Source organism: Mus caroli, unplaced genomic scaffold (assembly GCF_900094665.2).
Source record: "Mus caroli unplaced genomic scaffold, CAROLI_EIJ_v1.1 scaffold_13264_1, whole genome shotgun sequence".
Classification (NCBI taxonomy): domain Eukaryota; kingdom Metazoa; phylum Chordata; class Mammalia; order Rodentia; family Muridae; genus Mus; species Mus caroli.
In genome coordinates, this window is record NW_018391196.1 from 29,919 (window position 1) to 38,318 (window position 8,400).

General features: G+C 49.0%; 1 pseudogene; it reads right to left on the reverse strand.

The window, feature by feature from the left end:
- Positions 1 to 234: 234 nt before the first annotated feature.
- LOC110289056 lies at positions 235 to 5,627 on the reverse strand (annotated as a pseudogene).
- Between the last annotated feature and the right edge of the window lie 2,773 nt (positions 5,628 to 8,400).

Genomic DNA, 8,400 nt, shown 5'->3' on the forward strand with positions numbered 1-8,400 from the left:
TCTGGTTTTGTCCCTAAAAGACACCCAACACCCCTGGACCCCTTGGGGCACGCAGAGCGAAAGCTCTTCAGAATAGCTTGGCTGCCGGGAAGCCACCGCAGGTCTCTTTTTCTGCCCTGTCTAGCAGGGTCACCGGTTTTATCTGGGGAAACTCAACTCTTAACTTTAGTTGGGCCACCAGCCGCCCCTTTCCCCGCACATTCCGGGACCCCATAGCCAGGGCTCACGGCTCACCTGACCACGTTGGGGTGCTCGAATTCTCCAGGTGCCTTAGCACCGCCACCTCGCGGATGGTGGAGAGCCGCATGCCCTCCTCACTGGTCTGCACTCGCACGCGCTTCAGAGCCACGAAGCCGTTCTTCAGGTCCCGGGCCTTGAACACCTTCCCGTAGGTGCCTTCGCCGATCTCCGCCACGCACTCATGCTGCTGATCTGCGCGGCTCAGGCTGTCTTTCTCCATGCTGGCTACAGGCTGCCGGCACGGCACAGTGGAACCGGGGTGCGCACTCGCTGCCTTACACGCCTCGGGGACGCCCGGAGTCGGACTGGAGGCCGCAGAGCTAGACCGAACGACCTCCTCACCCGCTGGCGCAAGCGGGGCGCAGCCGCCCCGAAACTCCGCCTAGCGGAATCACCGCGCCGCCGCCTCCGCAGCGATTACGTAGTCTGCCCACAATCTCTGCACCTAGGAGGAGGAGACCAGAGGACAAGGAGAAAGTGTGATCAGACTGCCCGGGAGACTTCCACCAGGTTCCACCAGCTCCCCTCTTCCTCCCCTCTATTCGCCCTGGCTGCCTAATCCCGCTGGGTTTCTCGGAGAAAAACCAAGTTACTTTTCTTCCCCAGCAGGGCTCATGCAGTCTTAGCGAGGAAAAGGTTGCTGGGGGCCTTCGGGGATGAGTGCTGCGCGGGATGAGAGGGAGCGTGCGGAGCACCCCAGAGTGTGCCCGGAGCTCGAGGGAGGGGAGACGCTGGGCGCGTCAATGTCCCGGGGGCCTGGTCGTGCCTGGTACGGGGCTATGGGGGGGGGGTGTCGAAAGCTGGCATGAAAGCACCCGTGTGGGGCCACAGAACGGGCTTGGGGCTCCTAGGACCCTGTAACCCGACGCTGCGAGTAAGCTAGTAGGGGTGGTCAGACATCTGCTCGAAGATTGCTTCCTTTCTTTCTACTTTCAGTTTTTCTACAGGGGGACATTTGAAAGGGACTCGCTCTTACAATTGGTCTTTGGGGTATGGCAAGCTTAGTAGGAGATGAAATTCTGCCTCCGACTCGGAGGACCTCCCTGGTGGAAACTCAGGGAGGACAGACCATCTGGTAGGGGAAGGCTGGGGCTACTAGAGGTGGGAGATCGAGGGGCCCTGGAAGGGGAGAAGTGTCATGCCCCCCTCCCCCGCACGCACACACACACACACACACACACACTAAGATCCCAAGGGTGTGGGAAAGGCAGGTCCCTCACACTTTCGCTTGTCCTGTCCTGAAAAAGTAACTTCGGGACTTTGCTAGCTAACCAGGACTGGTCCTTAAGTTTTCAGCCCGTGCAAACTTATGCACGGTGCAAACTTATGACGGTGGGGGTGGGGGGCAGTAAACGTAGGTCTCCTGGGTGTGAGAAGGGGTGGCCCTTGTGTCCTGACTTCCGAACCCCCGCCCGGTATCCTGGGCAGCTGAATGTCTGTAGCAAAGACTGTTCTCCAAAGGCTGGAGGCTAGGTCCCTCGTGCAGTCCGGTGCCCCCTGTCCGTTCTGTTGTTTAGGGATGACCGAGTGAGCCTTCCCATCCCACGGTGGCCTTAGTCTGGGCTGGACCTTGTTCCACCGCGTGTCCGGAAGGGTCTGCATGCATTTACCTGCCCTGCACCCCTCCTCCCCCACTCACTCTTCTGCCTGGAATTAAAGAACACATGGCTAAACCCCCACTGGGTGCGAGTGAAAGAAAGAAAACTAAATTTGAGGCCCTAGTCAGAAGGTTTACAGACCTAAGGCCATAAAGATAAGAGAGACTGGCCCAAAGGCTGTAAAGTCATCCCAGGAACAAACTAGCCCTAGAGATAAGAGAGGCATGCAAGGACAATCTCCTGACAAGCCCAGTTGAGTAATGGGCCACCTGGTCTGGTCTCCTTCTGATATGGTTTCAGTTTAACCAGATGCTTTGCCAACAAAGATAAGCTCCCTCCCTTTAGAGTTACTCTCCCGACCCGCAAGTACTGCTTACTGATGTTTAAACTGCCCAATTGTGTGTAACTGCGCCAATTTCCCTTATCACCCCCCACACACACACACACACACACACTCTTTTCCTATATAAACCCCTAACTTTTAAGTCTCAGGGTCTACTCCTCTATCTCCTGCGTGAGATACGTGTCAGCCCAGAGCTCTGTCATTAAACTGCCTCGTGTGTTTGCATCAAGACAGTCTCTAGTGATTCCTTGGGTGCACACTGTCTCATGACTCGGGTGGAGGTCTCCTCACGGAGGTCTTTCCGAGCATAGCACCACCCGGCCAAGGCAGGGCCACTCCTCGCTGCTTTGAGAGCTTTCCTAAAAAGCTGCAGAAAGGACAACATGGTATCTGAGGGAGGCACACTGTAGAGCATGGTTTCTGCGAGGCACACATTTCTATAGTCTAGCTGTAGTGGTTCATAACTATAGCCTATGTATAGTGGAACATATCTATAGTCTAAGTGTCATAGTTTATGTCTATAGTCTAGGTGTAGTGGCACATGTCTATAATCTAGGTTTATTGGGATATGTTTGTAGTCTAGGTGTAGTGGGACATGCCTATATTCTAAGTGTAGTGGAAATGGCTACAGACTAGGTGTAATGAGAAATGTCTGTAGTCTAGATGCATTGGGACATGTCTATAGTCTAGGTGTATTGGGACATGTCTATAGTCTAGGTGTAGTGCTTCATGTCTATAGTCTAGGTGTTGTGGGACATGTCTATAGTCTAGGTATAGTGGGACATGTCTATAGTCTAGGTGTAGTGGCACTTGTCTATAGTCTAGCTGTAGTGGGACATGTCTATAGTCTAGCTGTAGTGGCACTTGTCTATAGTCTAGCTGTAGTGGGACTCTATAGTCTAGGTGTTGTGGGACATGTCTATAGTCTAGGTGTAGTGGCACTTGTCTATAGTCTAGCTGTAGTGGGACATGTCTATAGTCTAGGTGTAGTGAGACTTGTCTATAGTCTAGCTGTAGTGGGACTCTATAGTCTAGGTGTTGTGGGACATGTCTATAGTCTAGGTGTAGTGGGACATGTCTATAGTCTAGGTGTAGTGGCACTTGTCTATAGTCTAGCTGTAATGGGACATGTCTATAGTCTAGGTGTAGTGCTTCATGTCTATAGTCTAGGTGTAGTAGGACATGCCTATAGTCTAGGTGTTGTGGGACATGTCTATAGTCTAGGTGTAGTGGGACATGTCTATAGTTCAGCTGTACTGGGACATGTCTATAGTTCAGGTAGTGGGACATGTCTATAGTCTAGGTGTAGTGGCACTTGTCTATAGTCTAGCTGTAATGGGACATGTCTATAGTCTAGGTGTAGTGGACATGTCTATAGTCTACATGTAGTTGGACATGTCTATAGTGTAGGTCTAGTGGGACATGGTGTCCCACTAGTCTAGGTGTAGTTTTTCATGTCTATAGTGTAGGTGTAGTGGGTCTATCTCCCAGCCTCCAGATAAGGGTCACTGGTGAGCCTTCCAATTCTGAATTGTAGTTCATTCCAAATATAGTCAAGTTGACGACCAGGAATAGCCACTACAACTCCCAACATCTTTCTCTGGCCTCCATGCATTAGCAAGGTACCCTCCATGTATACGTATGCTACACCTCATCCCTCTCCCCCTCTTTTTCCCTCTCCTTTTTCTCCCCCTTCTCCGTCCCTCCTATCTCCCCCTCCCTCTCTCCTATTCAACATAAAAGGAATTGGGTCTTGATAAGGCCACAACATGTAATATTAACAAGTGGATGAAGATAGAACAAAGCTCACATTCAGAGTGACTTGATAAAAAGGAAATATCCAGAATAAGGAAATCCACAAAAAAGAGATTGGCTGCAGTGAGAGCCAATAGGGAAGAGAGTAGAGAAGGATAGCTAAGAGGTACAGGATTCTGTACTGGGATAAGGGACCTACTGTGTGATTACTTTTTGGAGAGACATGGACAAATGTCTATTCATCCCAGATGTGGCCTCAAGTGCCACAGAGCAAAGAACCGTTCCTCCCAAGCGAACTGATGACATTATTGTGTTTTCATACAGGAGTGTGGGTGGGTGGTTACTAATAGTGGCATGGGTGACCTCCCCATTTCCACAGTGCCTCCAAATGGTTCATTTGGATGATTGTTTTGTTACGTGAACTACACACCAATACAAAAGCAAAAAGGCTTATGAAGTTGCTTCAAGCTTTGGCAAGCATAAGTACAGACAGGCAGGGATGAAGTGCTTATCAGCCTCTATGGGAGTTATGAAAAACCTTCTGCCTAGCCCAGATTTCCCCCACCAATAGATTTTTGTCCCAGCTTCTGGGGCAAGTATGGCATGAATTCACAAGACTCAAAGCTTCTGTTTCTTTGAACGCATCAAGATGGCTTGTGCTTCTGCCCGGGAGATGGGTCTTCATTTCAGACCTTAAAGCACGGATTGTGTTTGCTGGTGTCAGCGTGTTTGTTACTTTGATTGAGATACTGGCATAAAGAGCCATTATCAAAGGACTGCATGTTCTCTTCCTGGTCACTGCAGGCTTGCACACCATCCCTGGAGGCTGTGGGCAGACTGGTGGGGAACAGAGGTACCATTGTTGTGCGTACCAAGCAGTTAGAAAGTAGACTTTTCTTTGCTGGTTCTATGAGGCAGGACAATCTATTCCCACTCTCCAGTGCATTTAAATTAAATTTGAGGGGTCTGTAGGCAGCAGTGTCCACTGAAGCCCAAAGCTATTTCTTTCAGAAAGCAGGAAACTGGGGGATGCTCTAGGGCCCTTGTGTAGGCTTTCCAATAAACGCAAGCCTCATTAGCTGCTCGCCTGGAAACCCTAAGATGACTGAAAGAGACAGTCAGACCAAGCCTGATAGGATGTGGCCTTCCCAGAGGCAATGCCATGTGGTCCCAGAAAACCTTGTCCACTGTGGTTAGCTTAGAACTACCCTAGCCCAGAGAGCTGTCAGCTTATGACTGCCCATAATTGGGAGCCACTTAGGCTTATGACGTCAGTTTCATTTCTCTTCAGCCCTCAAACTTTCTGTACCACTTAATTTCCGGCACTTGCTTCCCCATTCTGAACTCCTTTAATAAACACCAGCTCTCCCCTTCATTAATATAGACGCATGGTCCATTGCTTTTTGATAAGGCTCTCTAGCATAGATTCCCACCTAAGCACTTCTATCTTAGGCAGCTCTTGCTAGGTATCTGGCACATATTGCTTCATTTAATCCTAGAAATTACCATGAGAAGGAAACTGACTCGAAGAGATTGGGGTTTGGCCAGGGTAAACCAACCTTAGAAGGCATCAAAAGTGACTCACCGGGTAAAGGAGCTTGCTGTACAAGCCTGGCAACCTGAAGTTCGCAGTCATGAGTGAAGCACACGATTTCCTTCCCTTGGTTGTTCCTGGTAGGTATTTTGGCCATCACTATGCAAACATAAGTAATACATGATCTTATCCATGGAGGACTTCTTCAGTAAGAAAGGGAAGAAACTGGGAAATGGCTCAATAGAGAAAAGTGTTTGTTGCTTAATGGCCTTAGGTCTGTCCAGGCAATCCAGGTAAAAAGCAAGATGCGATGGTAGGCATCTGTGATCCTAGCCATCGATTGCAGGCATCTGTGATCCTAGCACCCCCATGGCAAGGCAAGAAAGAGACAAGGAATCCACCACAAGTTCACAGGCCAGTTTGTAGTAGTGGTAGGCCAGAAAAGTTATCCTCTGACCACCACACAAGCATTGTGGTGTGTGCACCTACATGCCCCACACACATGCACACACACACCTGCACACACACACACAAATCAAATAAATAAAAATATTAAGTAAGAGAGGTAAAGCTTATGGAAGGAATTATAACAGTAGACACACAACCGAGAAATAAAAAGGTAACTGAGCTGGAACCTGGGCAAAGGCTCCAAGCAGAACATGCAGATGGGCAGTGAGCACATGAAGAGATGTTTAGCCTCACCGATCCTTACAGAAACACCAGTGAAGCCCACACGGGATGTGGCTTCACATCTCTAAGATGGCTAGACTCCAAGTCAGGTGAGGGTGGAGAGGCTGTGGAGAAACTGGAACCCTTGCACTCTGTTGGTGTTGGTGGAAGTGAAAAATGGTGTCATCACTTTGGGAAACAGGCCTGGCAGATTCTCAGATGATTAAACAAGCACTCGAAGAATGTTTAACAATAGAAACACAATAGCCAAAATAAGGCTGGAGTAGTGGTGTGCACCTACAGCCCCAGCACTTAGGAGGCTAAGGCAGGAGGATTGTGAGTTTGACCTTGGGGGACATAGGAAGACTGAAGACAGCTCAGTGGTTAAGATCATGGGTCATTCTCCCAGAGGAACTGAGTTCATGCCCCAGCATCACAGGATGACTTACAATGTTACAATGTTTACAACTCCAGTCCCAGGTGGACCAGATGCCCTTTTTTGGCCTTTACAGGCACTGTATATACATGGGACATAGACATATGTCTTAGTTAGGGTTTTACAGCTATGAACAGACCAAGCCAACTCTTATAAGGACAACATTTAATTGGGGCTGACTTACAGGTCAGAGGTGCAATCCATTATCCTTGAGGCAGGATCATGACAGCATCCAGGCAGGCATAGTGCAGGAAGAGCTGAGAGTTCTACATCTTCATCTGAAGTCAGCTAGGATGAGGGTCTTAAAGCCCACACCCACAGTGCCACGCCTACTCCAACAGGGCCACTCCCTGGGCCAAGCATATACAAACCATCACAACATATATGCCCACTACAGGCACTGCACATACATGGGGCATAAACATGAATGTAGGCAAAACACCGGCACATATAACATCAAGATAAAGATTAAAACATTTAAATAATCTAACAATTGAAATGATCCACTGCTAAACATGTACAGGCCTGGAATCTCAGTGCCTGAAAAGCAGAGGCAGAGAAGTTACTGTCAACTTTCAGGCCACTTTGGTCTACATAGTAACTTCAACCCAGCCAGAGCTACTTAGTAAGACCCCATCTCAAAACAAAACAAATGAATCCACATCCAGCCAGCTGATAGATGGATAAACAAACCACAATGCAGGTGAAAGACTCTGAAAGGAGCCCCTCGCTCAGGCCTCAGGACAATAGCGGACACCCAAGAACTCATGCTAGACCGAGGCTTTATTCGGGGAAAGCTGGAGCTCTGGGGACGACTCATATCCCGTGCAGGGGTAGAGGAGTCGACCTCAAGAGGAAAGAGGTCCCAGTTTTTATAGGCCCTCAGGGGGGAAAGGAGAAGGGGGAGAGTAGGGGATTTCCAGATCTAAACAATGTCTATTCTCAAGAAATGGGTATGGGAGGGGTACAAGAAAAGAGTCTGGTGCAGGTGTAGCAACTCAGGATTAGCCAGGCTGTGGTTGCTGGGGAGATTTTCTGACTCTTTCTCAGCAACCAATATCACAAACACCTAGCAATGGGCTTCATCAGTGGGCACACACATGGGTCAAGGAACGGTCAAAACATTGGCAGACATACAGGTTCAAGGAATGGCCAGAGCATTGTGCACCTCTATTTTTCTAAATCAGTGAAGCTAGTTCTGCTAACTATGAAATCTATTTTGCCAATTTCAGGGCTTCTGTGTCCTTTTACATTCTGTCAGGATCTTTCACATGCATACAATAAATTGCCATTTATCTGTTGATAAAAAAGGATGAAGCAAGGACTGGCTGAAGCACAGATCCCAAAAATTCGCACCAATAAAACAGCCAGGCTCACAAGATTTTTAGCTAGGTAAAGGGACAGTCATCGAGCTGGGCGTGGTGGCGCACGCCTTTAACCCCAGCACTCGGGAGGCAGAGGCAGGCGAATTTCTGAGTTCGAGGCCAGCCTGGTCTACAGAGTGAGTTCCAGGACAGCCAGGGCTACACAGAGAAACCCTGTCTCGAAAAAACCAAGAGAGATAGAGGAGAGAGAGAGAGAGAGACAGAGAGAGAGAGAGAGAGAGAGAGAGAGAGAGAGAGAGTCAGTCCTCGAAGGGGCAGTAACTACAAGAATTCTAAAGTTGATTTGATGAAGGTTGCATATATCTGTGAATACACTAAAAAATACTCCCTGACTTGTATCTTCTCAGATCTCTTTGTTTTGTCCTTTGAGACAAGGCCTCACTGGGTAGGCCATACAGGCCTGGGGTTTTTGTGTAGCTTAGACTGGTGAGGACCCACTC